This window comes from Enhydra lutris, unplaced genomic scaffold (assembly GCF_002288905.1).
Source record: "Enhydra lutris kenyoni isolate GAN:26980312 unplaced genomic scaffold, ASM228890v2 scaffoldscaffold26, whole genome shotgun sequence".
In the NCBI taxonomy this organism is placed as follows: domain Eukaryota; kingdom Metazoa; phylum Chordata; class Mammalia; order Carnivora; family Mustelidae; genus Enhydra; species Enhydra lutris.
Window position 1 is genome coordinate 7,965,889 of NW_019154110.1, and position 16,062 is coordinate 7,981,950.

The window sequence follows — 16,062 nt, forward strand, 5'->3', positions numbered from 1 at the left end:
GACAGGAAAGGTTGGCACCACCCATCCCCCATACATACACCTGTCTCTCCCACCGGCTTCCGCGACTCCTCTCAGTGGGCCCTTCCCCTGCCTCATTTGCCCCGCCTTTGTCGGAAGGAAGCGGGACAGCCAGGGCCTCCGAATAGGCTCAGAACAGGGCTGAATGAGGGGCAGGGAAAGGCCGGCCACCCACAACACACACGTGACCATCAGCCTCCACAGGCTCCCTCTGTATCCTAGAAGAAGAAAAGAATGGGCTTGCCCACTTAGGTACAACAATTTTGTGCCTGGAAAACACTTTTCTTTGTTCAAAGCACTTTGAAGTCTCTTGTTCTGACTCAAAGGACAAGCTCGACGACTTACAATGGATGCAATTCCAACCAGGTTAGGTTTCTGTACCTATTGAAAGTCCATGAAACTCAAGTCAAGGAATCTTTTGAAGGAAAACAACAGTTGTACTCCAACAGGACCATCTAGTTTAAGATCAAACATTAGTAGTCAGCCAGAACTACATAACACAGTTATGCTAAAAGCATAACATAACACAGCTATGCTTTTAGGAAACCTATGGTGGCAGAAAGAAAAAGAGTGTAATTGAATGGGAAAAACACCAACAAGCTTATGCAAGACAATGAAAACTTGCTTACAAAAAAGAACACAGAGCAACCAGAGGAGGGATCAAAGCCATGCGCCTGGTGGAGAATCTGGAAGCAAAGACTGAATCACCCAAGGGCACATCAGAACACATCTTACCCACTGCCTTAAGCAGTCTTCCTTTGGAAGATTTCAAGAGTCTTGAATAAGATCAACAAGAAAAAATTTGACCAAGTCTCTCAAACAGACCAAGAATTACCTTCATTTAAGATTAGCTTACGTAGGACTTGATGCCTCCCCTTCATTCTATTCAAAGGTAAAAATATTTAAGAATATTATGCCAAAGTTAAGTATTTGATGAAGTTTTACTTGAAGTAACATTACTACTGTATAACTTATGAAGACTCAATTACAGAGAATGGAAACTTTCTATGATATTTTTATTTGAAAAAGAATGAAAGTGACTTACATGAGAATTACAGACTTAAAGATCTTGCTAGGAAATTGTATGTTTGCAAGGTGTTTGTATTCCTGTCTTTTAATACTATGTTTAGGGATGCCTGGGTGTCTCAGTCAGTTAAGCGTCCGCCTTCAGCTCAGGTCTTGATCCTGGGATCGAGTCCCGCATCGGGTTCCCTGCTCATCAGGAAGCCTGCTTCTCCCTCTGCCTGCCACTCCCCCCTGCTTGTGCTTTCGCTCTCTCTCTCTCTCTCTCTCTCTGAAAAATACATAAAATCTTTACCAAAAAATAAAACTACTTTTAGGGGCGCCTGGGTGGCTCAGTTGTTAAGCGTCTGCCTTAGGCTCAGGTCATGATCCCAGGATCCTGGGATCAAGCCCCGCATCAGGCTCCCTGCTCAACAGGAAGCCTGCTTCTCCCTCTCCCATTCCCCCTGCTTGTATTCCCTCTCTCTCTGTCTCTCTTCCTCTGTCAAATAAATAAATAAAATCTTTAAAACAAAACAAAACTACTTTTAAAAGAACTATTTATGACAATGGGTTTAATTTCTATTAGAAAATAATTTTTTTTCCTGCATCTTTTGGGATACTGCATTCTAAAAGATGCTAAGTAGGAGTTAGCCAACATTAAATATAACTTTAAAAAAAGAAAGAAAGAAAGAAAGAAAGAAAGAGAGAGAGAAGGAAACTAGAAGGTTCTACCCAAACTATTAGTGGGTGAATGCAAGGGGTCTGTGACCAGTTCTGAAGGGATGGAACAGTCCAGACCCTGCGAATGTTGAGAACTGACCAGCCAGGGATCCCCAACACAGGTTCCACATACTAATGAGAAATTGCTGGGTGTGGGAGCAAAACTGAGCAGAAGAGGAATAATAGAATCAAAAGAAAGAGAAGGTCTGTATACAAGTGGGGTAGGGGAGCAGAGCCAGGAGATCTCAGAAGGTGAGCTGCCATATTTTTTTTTTTAACTTTTTAAAAACTTTTTTATTTTTTTAAGATTTTATTTATTTATTTGACAGAGAGAGATCACAGGGAGGCAGAGAGGCAGGCAGAGAGACAGAGGGAACCAGGCTCCCTGCTGAGCAGAGAGCCTGATGTGGGGCTTGATCCCAGGACCCTGAGATCATGACCTGAGCCAAAGACAGAGGCTTAACCCACTGAGCCACCCAGGCACCCCACATATTTTTAAATACAACACAAAACAACCCAAGAGGGAGCCCCAAGCAGTTAGAAAACTTCCCGGAATGAGGGCCTCTTCCACAAAGTTCAGGAAAATTGCATTTACTTAAAAACAAACATCATAAAAATGGTGAGGGTGAAAGTCACACAAAATTACTATTCAAACAAAGAGAATAAGGAACAAAGTAACACCTTTCTAGGCAGTGAAGTATTCCAGAAAGAGACATCTACAAAGCAAACAAAAACTGCAACCTCTTACTTACAAAGGAGCTAAAAGACATTAAGGAAATGACATCATCATCCACTTAAGTGAGTGTCATTAGAATCATAACCTCAGGGGCGCCTGGGTGGCTCAGTGGGTTGAGCCGCTGCCTTCGGCTCCGGTCATGATCTCAGGGTCCTGGGATCGAGTCCCGTGTCGGGCTCTCTGCTCAGCGGGGAGCCTGCTTCCCCCCCCCCCCCCGTCTCTCTCTCTCTCTGCCCGCCTCTCCGTCTACTTGTGATCGCTCTCTGTCAAATAAAAAAAAAAAAAAAAAAAAGAATCATAACCTCAGAAATTACATGACACATGGGAAAAAGGAAGAAAAGAAGGGGTAAAGTCATTGCAAAAAGGAAGACCCAAACTCGAAGAAACACGAGAGTACACAGACATAATAAATAAGGCCTTCCAGATAACAGAAGGTCGAAAGGAAGAAAATTGTAACACTCAAAAGAAATAGGAGAAAAAAGAAGATAAGAGTAATTTGAGAGAAAATGAAAATATTAAAGAGGCAAGGACTTCTTATATGTAGCAACAGGGGCCCCTGAAAAACAAAGCCAAAGCCGGGGAAGGAGCAAATACTAGAAATTATAATTTAAGGAAACTCTCCTGAAACAACAACAGTAATTAAAGATCTGCACCTACCTATTGAAAGAACACATGCACACAGCGTACCTGAAAAATTGAGCCTGAATGATGGATAGCGAGGCATTTTGGTAAAATTGCTGCACTTTAAGAAGAAAATAATAAGGCAGAAGACCATTATTTAGGCATGCAGCCAAAAAAGAGGAAATGGCTTATAAGGGAAAGAAAAATTAGGTTATCAGACTTTCTGACAATATGCTTTATATTGGAAGACAATGAAGTAATGTTTTTAAGGCACCTAAGGAAAGCAAATACAATTCGGGAGTTTTATATCCAGAAAAACTGGTTGACATGTACAAAGGGCACAGGTAACTACTATACGCATGTAAGAACTCAAGGAAGAGTATTCCCAGGAGTTCTTCCCGAGGGATTTACTAGATAATAAGCTTCAGATAAACATAATAGCCAGAGACACTGGTCTGAAGGGCTTGTAGTGAGCATTATGGTGCAGCTAATATAAGAATAAGACTGAATGAGGACCAAAAGGCAGAGAGCATAGTCTGCAAGTCTATATGATTTGAAAATTAGATACAGTGCAATTACACAGGTTCAGGGGACAATAAGGGGACCACATGCAGATTAAAAAAGAACATTTTATTTTATGATTTAATTAAGAGGGAGAGTGCGCAGGAGAGCACAAGCAGGGGGACGGGCAGAGGGAGAAGGAGAAGCAGACACTCCACTGAGCGGGGAGCAGGCTAGATGCTGGGGGGTGGGGGTGGGGTATGATCCCAGGACTCTGAGATCATGACCTAAGCTGAAGGCAGATGCTTAACCCACTGAGCCAGCCAGGTGTCCCATGTGCAGATGTTTTTTCCAATCATTTTCAGTAATCGTATCTGTGGTAGTAGCATTTGTATTGTTTTTTTCTGAGACTGTTGAGTGGATAATGTGAGAGAAAGCAAATGATCAGTCATGGGGAATTGTAACCTTATTATCTCTTGCATCCTTAAGAAACCAGGAGACCCAGTTTGGCAGAAAGGAGATACCGATGTAAGAGGGAAGAGATTAGGTAAAAGTGCAGGAGTTCTGAATTTGAGTCAAAAGTATCCATACCTGGAGTGTGTATATTTTCTAGCTCGGTCCAGTGAAAAGGCCTAGAAGCAATGAGCATCTCTAGGACACAGATGGTGGTCTTGAAATATTGTTTCCCACCATAAGAAATTGGGGCTTCTGGAGAAATGTCTGATTTCATTTTTGTTTTTTTTTTTTAATTTTATTTACTCATTTGAGAGACAGAGAACAGAGGGAAAGAGAGAGAGCACAAGAGTTCAGGGCAGGGGCAGAGGGAGAGGGAGAAGCAGGGAGCCTGATGAGGGGGCTCCATCCCAGAACCCTGGGACCATGACCTGAGCCGAAAACAGACGCTTAACTGACTGAGCCACCCAGGCACCCCTGTATTTCTTTTATTTTTAAAATAAAAAGGCTTTTGTTTTATTTTAAAATAAAAAAGGCTTATGTCCCATATCTATATGGGACAAAGATAACATACCTACGGGGCCCCTTTGGTCACTAAGACCTCCAGGTTCCATTTCTGCCTGGGAGGACATGGGTTATTGGGTCTAACATGAATTCCCAATGGAATATCCTCCTGCCTTTTAAACAGTTAAAGAGATTATTCCAAAGAACACGTAGAAGTCATGAGAGTAAACTATAGGCTTTTATTAGGCAGCCAAGAATGAGCTGAATAATAAAATAAAAATGGGCCCAGAGTAGAGGGCTCCCCGCATTTGACATTTCTACTTTATTCTAACCAGGAGCTCTCTGGGAGAGTCCCAGAAAATGTCATGAGAAATGTATATTTATAATGGTGGCTCAATATTGTTAGGTGACTTCTACCTTACAGCCAATATGCAAAATTTCATGGTAATTGTGATATTTCCATCACAATATATATTTCCATCACAATTAGGATTCTTCCCTTTAAAGGTGAGTTTGGCTTCAAGATTCCTTTAAATAGCAGCTGGCAGGGAGAAGGTAAGCATTTGTTTACAGAACTGTAATTGCTTCACAGTGTGGAGGGAGGCGTGGGCTGTTCAAGGATTGTGCCAGCCCCTGAGCAAACAAGGCATAGTTACACAGAGGGGACCCATGGTTGGGAGGGCCGAGATGTGCATAACAATGCAAAGAATTAGGGAATGTCCTGCCTTTCCTACTCAGGCCAAACCCCCAACTTTTCTTCTTCATTATCGTGGATACAGCAAAACAGAACTTACGCAAAGAAAATCAGGGCGTTCAGAATTTCTGAATCACTATGTTGAGCACATTTTCTCATTATCCAAATTAGTCATAAAGGCTGTTTTTGCTATTTTGGGGTTCTTCAACATCTGAATTCCCTTCCTATGTTTGGAGACTTCTCTATGGTATGGAATTTGGTGAGAAGAGACTCTCACCCTAACAGCTGAAAAGCCCAATGACTCATTTTTCCAGTCCCCTTTGTGGTTAGGAGGCAGGCAGAGGACCTGGGTCCAACCAATCGGAGACACTCCAGACTTTGAGGCCAAGAAACAATGATGGTGGGGAATTCTGGAAGCAGTAGTGGAGGGGTGCAGAGGCATCCTCTTTCTATGGATGGGGTGGCAGACCCATTTGTGCGAACCTCCATGTCTTGGGTTCAACGGTGGCAGAAACAGGATTTTCACTGATCTTGTTCTAGAGTGTGGGCTATCCTGCACAGCCTATCTGTGTTCCTGCTTATTTTCTGAGGATGATTCTATTCTACAGTCTTCTTGGCAATTTTTTGAGCAACTCACTATCAACAAAGGTCTTCTCTGCTTAAATCATCTGGAGTCTTTTTTTTCCTCCCTCCCTCCTTCCTTCCCTCTTTTCTTTTCCTTCCTTCCATCTTTCCTTCCTTCTTTTCTTTTCTTCTTTTTCTTTCTTTCCACTCTTTTGTAACTTTCAATTTGGAAACCTGGCTGATACCATGGTTTGAGGCAATGTCATGATGGGCCACTTGGCATGAAAATGGACAAGACCTCAAAAAGGTAGATAAACTGATCTTCATGAGAAAGGAAGAGGAAAAGAATATATGCATATACAAATATAAATATAAATATATATTTGGGGGCTGAAGAAGGAGTGGAAAGGATGGAAAGACGAAAGAAGAGAGGGTATGGAGTTACAACAACAAAGCATGAAGGACCTGTGAATGTTCTCGGATATGGCTTGAGAGCATTTTAAGAATATCAAATGTTCTATGTACAGTTGCTTTAAGTGCTCTAGTGTAGATGACTTCCTCTTCTTTGACTCCATAAGGTGTCTAGAATAAAGTATACTCGGGGCACCTGGGTGGCTCAGAGGGTTAAGCCTCTGGCTTCAGCTCAGGTCATGATCTCAGGGTCCTGGGATCCCTAAGCAGGGAGCCTGCTTCCCCCTCTCTCTCTCTGCCTGCCTCTCTGCCTACTTGTGATCTCTCTCTCTCTCTGTTAAATACATAAATAAAATCTTTTTTCTTTTTTTAAAGAATAAAGTATACTCTATACTCATCAGTGCTTTGTGTGAGTGGGATTTTGGGAATGTGGAAGGCAAGGAGAGGGTGAATTTTGTAAGTGGGTTGTTAGAAAGCCAGACAGAAGATCTATGAGACAAGCAGAGAACCCAGAGTCAGAGGAGCACAAGAGAATTTAAGTCTGGCTGTACTTTGTACTTCCATCTGCAATGACTGAGGGCTCCAGTTTTTTCATAGTCACTGAGATCAGCGATTGTTGGTTTTTTTGATTAGAGATATTTTAGTAGATACAGAGTGGTATCTCTTTGTGGTTTCAATTTGCATTTCCCTAAAGACGAAAGACATGCAGTATCTTTTCATGTGCTTATTAACCATTCTTTGGTTTCTTTGGTCTTATGTCTACCCAAGTATTCTGCCCATTTACTTTTTTTTTTTTTTTTTTAAGATTTTAATTATTTATTTCAGAGAGAGAGAGAGAGAGCAAGAGCACAAGGCGGGGCAGAGGGCAGAGGGAGGGGGAGAGGGAGACGCAGACTTTTCTATAAGCAGGGAGCCCCAATCTGGTCTTGATTCCAGGACTCTGGGGATCATGACCTGAGTCAAAGGCAGATACTTACCTACTGAGCCACCCAGGTGCCCCAGGTCTTTTTAAAAGTAATCTCTACACTCAATGTGAGGCTCAAACTCACAACCTCAAGATCAAGGGTCAAATGCTCCACTGAATGAGCCATCCAAGAGCCCCTCTTCTGATCATTAAAAAAAAAAAAATGAACTGTTTATCTTTTATAATTGAGATATAAGAGTTCTTTACATATTCTGAATATAAATCCTTTATATTACTTGCAAATATTTATATTGCAAATAGTCTCTCTTATTCTGTGGCTCATCTTTTCATTTTCTTAATAGTGCCTTTTGAAGAATAATTATTTTTTATTTAGATGAAGTCTAATTTGTCAAATTGTTTCTCTTAGGGACCATACTCTTGGTGTTATATCTATGAAGTCTTTGCCTAATGCAAAGTCAGAAAGATTTTCTCCCATAAAGATTTGTAGTTTTAGCTCTTACATTTAGGTCTATGATCCATTTTGAGCTAATTTTCTTTAAATGATTCTATTTATTTCAGAGAGAGAGAGAGAGAGAGAGCACATGCACAGGGAAGCATGAGTGGGGGAGGGGGAGGGGCAGAGAGAGAAGCAGACTCCCCACTGAGAAGGGAGCCTGATGTGAGGCTCCATCCCAGGACTCTGGGATCATGACCTGAGCTGAAGGCAGACACTTAACTGAGTCACCCAGGTGCCTCAATTTTGAGCTAATTTTTGTGTATCCTAAGATGTAAGGGTTCAAATTTGTATACTAATATTCTATGGTCCCAGCACCATTAGTTGAACAGACCATCCTTACCCCACTGAGCTGAGTTGGCAACTTTGTCAAAAATTAATTGACCATCGAGAAAAGGATTTATTTTAGGACTTTCATTTTTGAAAGTCCTATTTCTGGTCCATTTCTGGTCCATTGATCTCTATGTCTATTCTTAGGGTGGCACAGTACCATACATCCTTAATTTCTGTAGATGTATACTAAGTTTTGAAATCGGGTAGTCCAAATTTGTGCATTCACAAAATAGTTCTGTTTATTTGACATCTTTTGCATCTCTATATAAACGTCATAATCAGCTTGTCAATTTCCTAAAAAAAGAACGTTGATAACTTTCCTGGGTTTGATTTGAAGTTATAGATCAATTGGGAGAGAATACTGAGTCCTTCAAACCATGAAGGACTCTCCATTTATTTAGATATTTAAATAAATATCTAGATTTTATTTAGATATTTAAATAAGTATCTAGATTTTATTTAGATATTTAAATAAATATCTAGATTTTATTTAGATTTTATTATCTAGATTTTATTTAGATATTTAAATATTTAGATATTTAAATATTTATTTAGATATTTAAAAATTTCTCTCAGCATTATAGTTTTTGGTGATCAAGTTTTGCACTTCTTTTGTTAAATTTATTTTTTAAGTATTTTACTCTTTCTTATACTATTGTTAATAAGATTATTTTCCTAATTATTATTTTTGGATTGTTCACTGCTAGCGTATAAATATGCAACTGATTTTGAAACATTGATCTTGTAACCTGCACCTTTGCAAAATTTGTTCATTGGTTCTAGTTGTGTTTTTTTCCTGATAGATTTCATACATATACATATACATACATACATTCAAACATACATACAGATAGGTTTTTCTACATATAGGATCATGCTGTAATAGAATGTTACTTTTTCTTTTCCTGCCTGTGTGTTGCTAATTTCCTTTCCTTGCCTTATTACAGTGGTTAGAATGTTCAGTATAATACTGAACAGGAGTCATGAGAGTTGCTGTAAGAAACATTCAGTCTTTCATCATTAAATATTATATACATTGTACAGCTTCCATAGGTATCTTTTTTTTAATGAATTTGTACCAGTTTATTCAGCTTTATAAAGACATCACAAGTCAAGCATCAGGAGTATTGGCCCAGAGCTCCACTTCTGAAGACCCTGATGAAAACTCATCATCTGTAACATCTTGTCAGGCTAGTTTTTGGATGGGAAGGTATATAACGCATAAGTACCATATTTTTCTTGTTTCCTAATATATAAGCTACTGAAGTCACAGTAATACTTTTTTTAGCTTTATTTTTTACAATTTTTTAATTTATTTATTAACATATAATGTATTATTAGCCCCAGGGGTACAGGTCTGTGAATCGCTAGGTTTACACACTTCACAGTGCTCACCATAGCACGTACCCTCCCCAATGTCCATAACCCAACCACCCTCTCCCTACCTCTCTCCCCCGGCAACCCTCAGTTTGTTTCGTGAGATTAAGAGTCTCTTATGGTTTGTCTCCCTCCTGATCCCATCTTGTTTCATTTTTTCCATAGGTATCTTTTATCCAGTGAGGAAGTTCCCTATATTTTTATTTTGTTGAAAAAATTCTTTATCATGAATGGATATTAGATTTTGTCAAATGCTTTTTCTGCACCTATTGTAATTATGTGGGTTTTGTTCTTTATCCTTTTGATATGGCATATCACGTGAATTGATTTTCACATTTTCAGCCAATCTTGCATCTCTGGGACAAATCCCACTTCCTCAGGATGCATAATCTTTTTAATATATTGACCAATTCAGTTTGTTAATATTTAAGACATTTTGCATTTATGTTTATAAAGAATATTGATCTATAAGTCTTGTTTGTGGTTCCTTTGTCTGTCTTTGGTAGTAGAGTGATACTGGTGTTATCTAAGGAGCTGGGAAGTGTCCCCCACTCTCCTATTCCCTGAATGAGTTTATGGAGGATTGGTATTATTTCCTCTTTAAAAATGTGATAGAATGCAATAGTGAAGCCATCTGGGGCTGAGCTTTTTATGTGTATAAAAGATTTTTAATTATTAATTCAATTCCTTCCCTTGTTAGAGCCCTAGTCACATTTTGCATTCCTTTTTGATTCAGTTTTTGTAATCTGTGCCCATTTGCCTAGCCTTAATCTGCACAATGTTTTGCCATGTGCTGTCCAGCTGTTTACGTCTCTGCTTAGTTTCTTAAAAATTTCTTATTTTTATATTTTAGCTTGTCATCCTTGAGTCTTTTTTTTTTTTCCCCCACCTAGCTTAGTGGTCATCCAATGATTGGGTGGAGTTTGTGCTCAAACACCTCTAGCCAACAGGGCTACCCACCTCCTGTGGGTGGATCTCTGTGTGGGCTGGGGAGTACATTTAAAGGTCATGCAATTTTCAGCTTTGCCATGGTTTTTACTTCCCACCAGGCATTCGCAGGTCCCTGATGTTTGAACAGCCAGGTCAGGCATGGATGTATAGAGAGATTATCAAGCCCCCTGTAGTCTCTCATCTATCATTTCCAGGGTCTCCCTGTTAAACTTCTGGCTAGTTCTTGGGTCTGTGGTTTACCTTACCTGGGATCTCAACCTGAGGCTAGGAGAGCTGCAGTTTCCACATTCACAGCTGGCACAGGCTCTGCCTTCCACTCTCCATCAAGTCAGCCCCCTCTGGCAGTGAAGCTGCTGGTTTTCATGGCCAGCAAGAATGCCCCAGACTCCTGCTGTTCCTACCTAAAGTTCCAGAGTTTTCAAATGTGTTGTTTGCCTTTGGCCAATTGCCAGATTTGAAATGGTTGTTTTTTTGTTTTTGTTTTTTTGACAATTTTGTCTAGTTTTATAGCTGTTTTTTTCTTTTTTTTGTTTTGTTTTGTTTTGCAAAGAGGATTTGTTCATGTCTGCACTCCTTTACAGCTGGAAGTTCCTTTAGTCTTTTAAAAGGTTGGATGTGTGACCTGTCAGCTAAGCTTCTCCTTGTTTTGAAGGTGCTATTGGGCATTTGGAAGCCAGAGTATAAGCCTCCTTTTTTTTTTTTTTTTTTTTTTTTTTTTTTTTTTTTAAGTCAGAGCTAGAAATGATGCCATGGGAAGTGTGAGTTGGAGCACTGGAGAGACTGAGAGGTGGAGAGAGACCAGGAGGTGATGGAAAGAATGAGGAGTGAATGTGGCAGGGACACAGAGATGTAGGCAAGAACTTAACTCATGGCCTATTGGAAAATATGGAATTCAAAAACCTTAAAAGCCCACTTTTTGTACCCTTAAGGCTCTACCTAACAGCCACTGTTTCCATTAGTGTTTCTCCCTCCTTGGTTTGAAGCTCCATTCTTCTGGGGGGTGGGTAGGTGTTAGGGTAGGTTGGGAATGTGCTGATTATGCCACAGGAAAGCTAGGGTGGCAGGGAATTTTGTGCTATTGGGAAATGGAAATGGCCTTCATGTCAGCATCAGTGAGGGGAGCTGGAGTTGCTGACTTCAACCTTAGCTCTAACTTTTACATAAAGATTTGGTCTTTATACTTTTAAACCAGGGTGTGGGCAGATTAAAACATGCAGGCCAAATCTGGCTTGCCATCCACTTTTGTCAATAAAGTTTTATTGGTACTTGGCCACACCCATTGCCTCCATATTGTCTATGGCTCCTTTTTGTACTATGTGCCCAGTATTGGGTAATTGTGAGAGATGGCATGGCCTGCAGGTGTAACATATTTATTACATGGCCCTTCGAAGAAAAAAGCCTGCCACACATATTTTAAACTAAAACTGTAGTAGATAACTTCCTTGAGACATGATCATGTGGATAGAGCATCACGTATACAATCAGAAGATGGGAGGTGAAGCCTGGGCTATGCTACGCTCAGCAGTGACACCTGGGGAAGCGCTGGCTGTCTCTGGGCACAAATCCACTGGAAAATGGGAGTCAGATGACTTTTTCTATCACTTGGGATATGAGAAAGTATGCTGCAAACCAGGTGGCACCATACATATACTGCTTAGTTTGATGTTTACAGAGCACTCATGTTGACCCTCTAAATCCCCTGTTTGGATCTATTCTTCTTGTGGACTGAATACTGCATTATGTACTTTGTACTTTTCATGCGAAGTGTGTGATATAGCATTTTCTTAAGCACTTTCCTTGATTTGCAGAGGGAGCAGGAGACCATTTCTATTACAGAAAAGAGAAAGATGGGACAAGAGAACTCTAAGAAAACAAACCCCCTTGTGTCATAAGCATGCTGGTCAGCAGCAAAGGAATGGTTTGAAGACCACTTTCCTTCCCAAGGACAACCCTGCTGAAGAGGGCAAACATTTGAAGCTTAATCTCATGAATTATTTCTTTTCCCTTCAAGAGCCTGAACATGGTAAACCCTATTACACCAGCAAGGGTAATTTCAGTTGTTGACATGAAACTGAATTTTAGGTGAGAGTTTATAATAATTGTAACCCTGAGTTATAACTCAGAGCCTGGAATTCCCAGCCTCTGTGGCTACAGCAAGAAAATGACTCCTTTAGGCACTTGGCCAAATTAGAGAGAAAGATTAGAATTCTCAGTGTGGATTCCCGACTGCAATGCTGAAGTCATTTGTAATCTGGCAGACCTTCTTAGTGGGGGAGGTTGCCAGTCTCCAGGTTCAGGAGACAAAGGCCACATTTTCTTCTCCACCTTGGTGTCTGCAGGTGAATTACTACAGAATGAGCTGTGATCCCTGCTCACTTTCTGCCTGCCCTGTGAGTTCAGGTCCTGACGTGTGAATGCATAGGATCCAAGGGAGTGTTGATTGCGTGTAATTGCCTACAATCACATGGCAAGGGAGAACTTCTGAGAGTCTGATGGGGCCAGAGAGGTGAAGACTAAGTGCATCTGAAGAAAAACAGAATCAGAGTCTGTCCCTGGTGTTGGATGTGTCCTAGGTGGCCTGCCTAGAGATGTCATTAACCAAGAGAAGTCAAGGGGGCCTGTCAAAGGAGGGTGTGCTTATTGGTATAACTATTTGTCAAAGTACTACTGGAAATGGAGATATCAGGAGACTGGACATAAATAGCCTGAGACAGGCATAAGCAGTCAGTTCTCCTAATGAGAGGGACTAGGTATCGGGAACAGAGAGAAGAGTGAGGTTCATTAGGGAGAGGAAAGCACTGGAAGGGGCTGTGAGTGGGCAAGGCAGGGTTTTTCAGAGCGGGACCTGTCAACACCGGGCATGATGAGCTAGTTCCCTTTTGGTTGAAAGCAGAAACTGTCTCTGGGCAACTTCAAGAGGGCAAAAGAGGTGGGGATACAGTTCCTGAAGGGATGACAGGAGCATCTTGTAGAACTCAAGGGCTGAGATGCCCACCAAGGATAAACCAGCATCAGGAGTTGGATTATCATGAAGAAACCAGACCTCTTCCTCTCTCTGACCCTTGCCTCCTACTTCTCTTTATGTCTACTTTATTTTTATTGTTCACTGCCAAATGACATTTTTTCACTAATCAGGCTGTGGCTGCTTGCAGCTGCTGACATAACACGTCCTCTGCTCTGGCCACCTGAGGAGACTCAGTTCTTTTCCTGGAGCCAGACCTCCTTTGAAGGACTCTGATTGGCCCAGTTCTGGTAAGGTGACCATTGCTGGGCCAATCACCTGCGGTTAGGGTCCACATTGAAAAGGCACTTAGCTCTTGTGATTAAAGATGGAGCTGGAGAAGCAGTAGTTCCATGAAGGAAGGAATCTTCTAGAAAAGAGAAAAAGTGCTCCAGAGAAAGAACAGGGGCCACTCTGGAAACAAAGAACTCTGGAGGTGGTGGCCCTGTGCCCCAGCCTGGAGCAAGGCAGGATGAGATCAGTCCCACCCCTTCCTGCTCTATCAAGCTCTTAGGAGCCATGAGACTGAGGATGGGGAATTTGAGCCACTGGCCAGAAGGATGCAGGCATGATTTGCTAGGAGACAACTAGAAGAGTGTTTGCAGCTGGGTTCTTTTTTTACTTCCCCTTTCTGGAATAGATGTGGGGATGTACATTTTGCTTCTAGTGTTACTGTGGACTTGGGGGAGTTGAGGGCACCACATGGGGACCAAGGAAAAGACAGCGGGAACCTGGCTGCTGAGAGCTGGTTCTGGTGGCAGGAGGCTCTCTGGGAGTGGGTGAAGGTGGCTCTGTCCGGCCTAGCTTAACATAGAGGGAAATGGACCAGGATTTGAGCCATGGGGGACCTGCTTAGAAGAGAGAGTATATATTTGACTTGATGTCTCCTGTGTGGTGCTGCTGGGTGAGGATTCCCTACTTTTCCATTTTCACCTTTGTTGACATGCACTCACTATAGCTGCCTGACAACAGTGCAGATGGGCAGTGCTGAAGGAGTCATGTAGGGATCACTTTGAAATATATGGAAAGGAAGATGCCCCAGAGCAGAGGCCCTCCAAGGCCCTCCAAGAGGAAGATGCCTTGGAGCAGAAGACACCCTACCATAACTATCTGTGTGCATTGAATTCCCTTTCCCTCCTGTGGTCATCCCCACTTTTCTCTGACTTTCAGAAGACAGAAGCCATGGGGCGCCTGGGTGGCTCAGTGGGTTAAAGCCTCTGCCTTCGGCTCAGGTCATGATCCCAGGGTCCTGGGATCGAGCCCTGCATGGGGCTCTCTGCTCAGCGGGGAGCCTGCTTCCCTCTCTCTCTCTGCCTGCCTCTCTGCCTGCTTGTGATCTCTGTCAAATAAATAAATAAAATCTTTAAAAAAAAAAAAAGACAGAAGCCATTTTATTTTTGTTCTAAAGTACTCTTTTCCCTAGTTCTTCTATCAAATAATTCATAATTAGATGATAATAAAACACATTAATGTTATGGAAACAGAACTCCCTGCATGTCATTCACTCACCCAGAAAAGGTCTGATTCGATACCCCACCCTCCCAAATGCCCCACTCCAGTCATCTGCCTGACTCGTTTCTACTCATCTTTCATGTCTCAGCTTAAATGTTGCTTCCTCTGGGAAGCCCTCCTGAGACCCTCTTCTATCCATAATGCACCTGCATTACCATACATCATCTATTATGTTATAATCTCTTATCTGTGCCATTGTTTTCCCCATCAGACTGTGAATGCTTGAGGGCAGTGTAGTGGGCTGAGTGGTGGCCCCAAAGATATCAGGTCCTAATCCCTGGAACCTGTCAGGGTTCCCTTATATGGTAAAGCTTTTTTTGGCAGATGTGAGTAAATTAAGGATTTTGAGAGGAGGAGGTGATCCCGGATTATCCCTGTGCATCCCAAATGCCAAGATAAGCATCCTTCTATGAGACAACCAGGACACACAGAGGAAAAGGCAGTGTGACGATAGAGGCAGATATTGGAGTGATATGGCTACAAGCCAAGGAATGCTGGCAGCTACCAGAAGCTGGAAGAGGCAAGGAATGAATTCTCCCCTAGAGCCTCTGGAGAGAGTGTGGCTTGCCAACACCTTGATTTCCACCCACTGAAACTGCTTTAAGACGTCTGGCCTCCATGACTGGGAGCTAAGAAAAGTCCAGTTTTCAGCCATCAGGTTTCTGGGAATTTGTAACAGTAGCTATAAGACATGGACACAGGTAGGAACCATGTCTCTTCATCCCAGTACCTGACACCTACCCCAAATGGACTAGCAAGTGATGCAGTAGTTGTTGAATGAATGAGTCCTCTAGAAGGCAACCTTTGTTTCTTGTTTTTGTTTTGTTTTAAAGATTTTATATATTTATTTGACAGAGAGAGAGAGCGAGAGAGGGAACACAGGCAGAGGGAGTGTGAGAGGGAGAAGCCCGCTTCCTGCTGAGCAGGGAGCATGACACGGGGCTGGATCGCAGGACTATGGGATCATGACTTGAGCTTAAGGCAGAAGGACTGAGCCACCCAGGTGCCCCTAGAAGGCAACCTTTGAACCTAGCCTCAGGAAGGTATATTGAGGGGAGTGGGGGCTGGGTCTGTTCTTGGTTCTGCCTCACAGGCATCCCCACTTCCAAACACAGAAGGACTGAGCCACCCAGGTGCCCCTAGAAGGCAACCTTTGAACCTAGCCTCAGGAAGGTATATTGAGGGGAGTGGGGGCTGGGTCTGTTCTTGGTTCTGCCTCACAGGCATCCCCACTTCCAAACAC

At 42.1% G+C, this 16,062-nt stretch overlaps 1 protein-coding gene and 1 pseudogene across 1 annotated transcript in view; one reads left to right on the plus strand and one right to left on the minus strand.

Annotated features, from left to right (window-relative positions):
* LOC111151502 (acid sensing ion channel subunit 2) overlaps nucleotides 1–16,062 on the minus strand; it is a 1,010,285-nt gene that overhangs the window by 387,039 nt on the left and 607,184 nt on the right. The window lies entirely within an intron of this gene.
* On the plus strand, nucleotides 164–863 carry LOC111151410 (annotated as a pseudogene).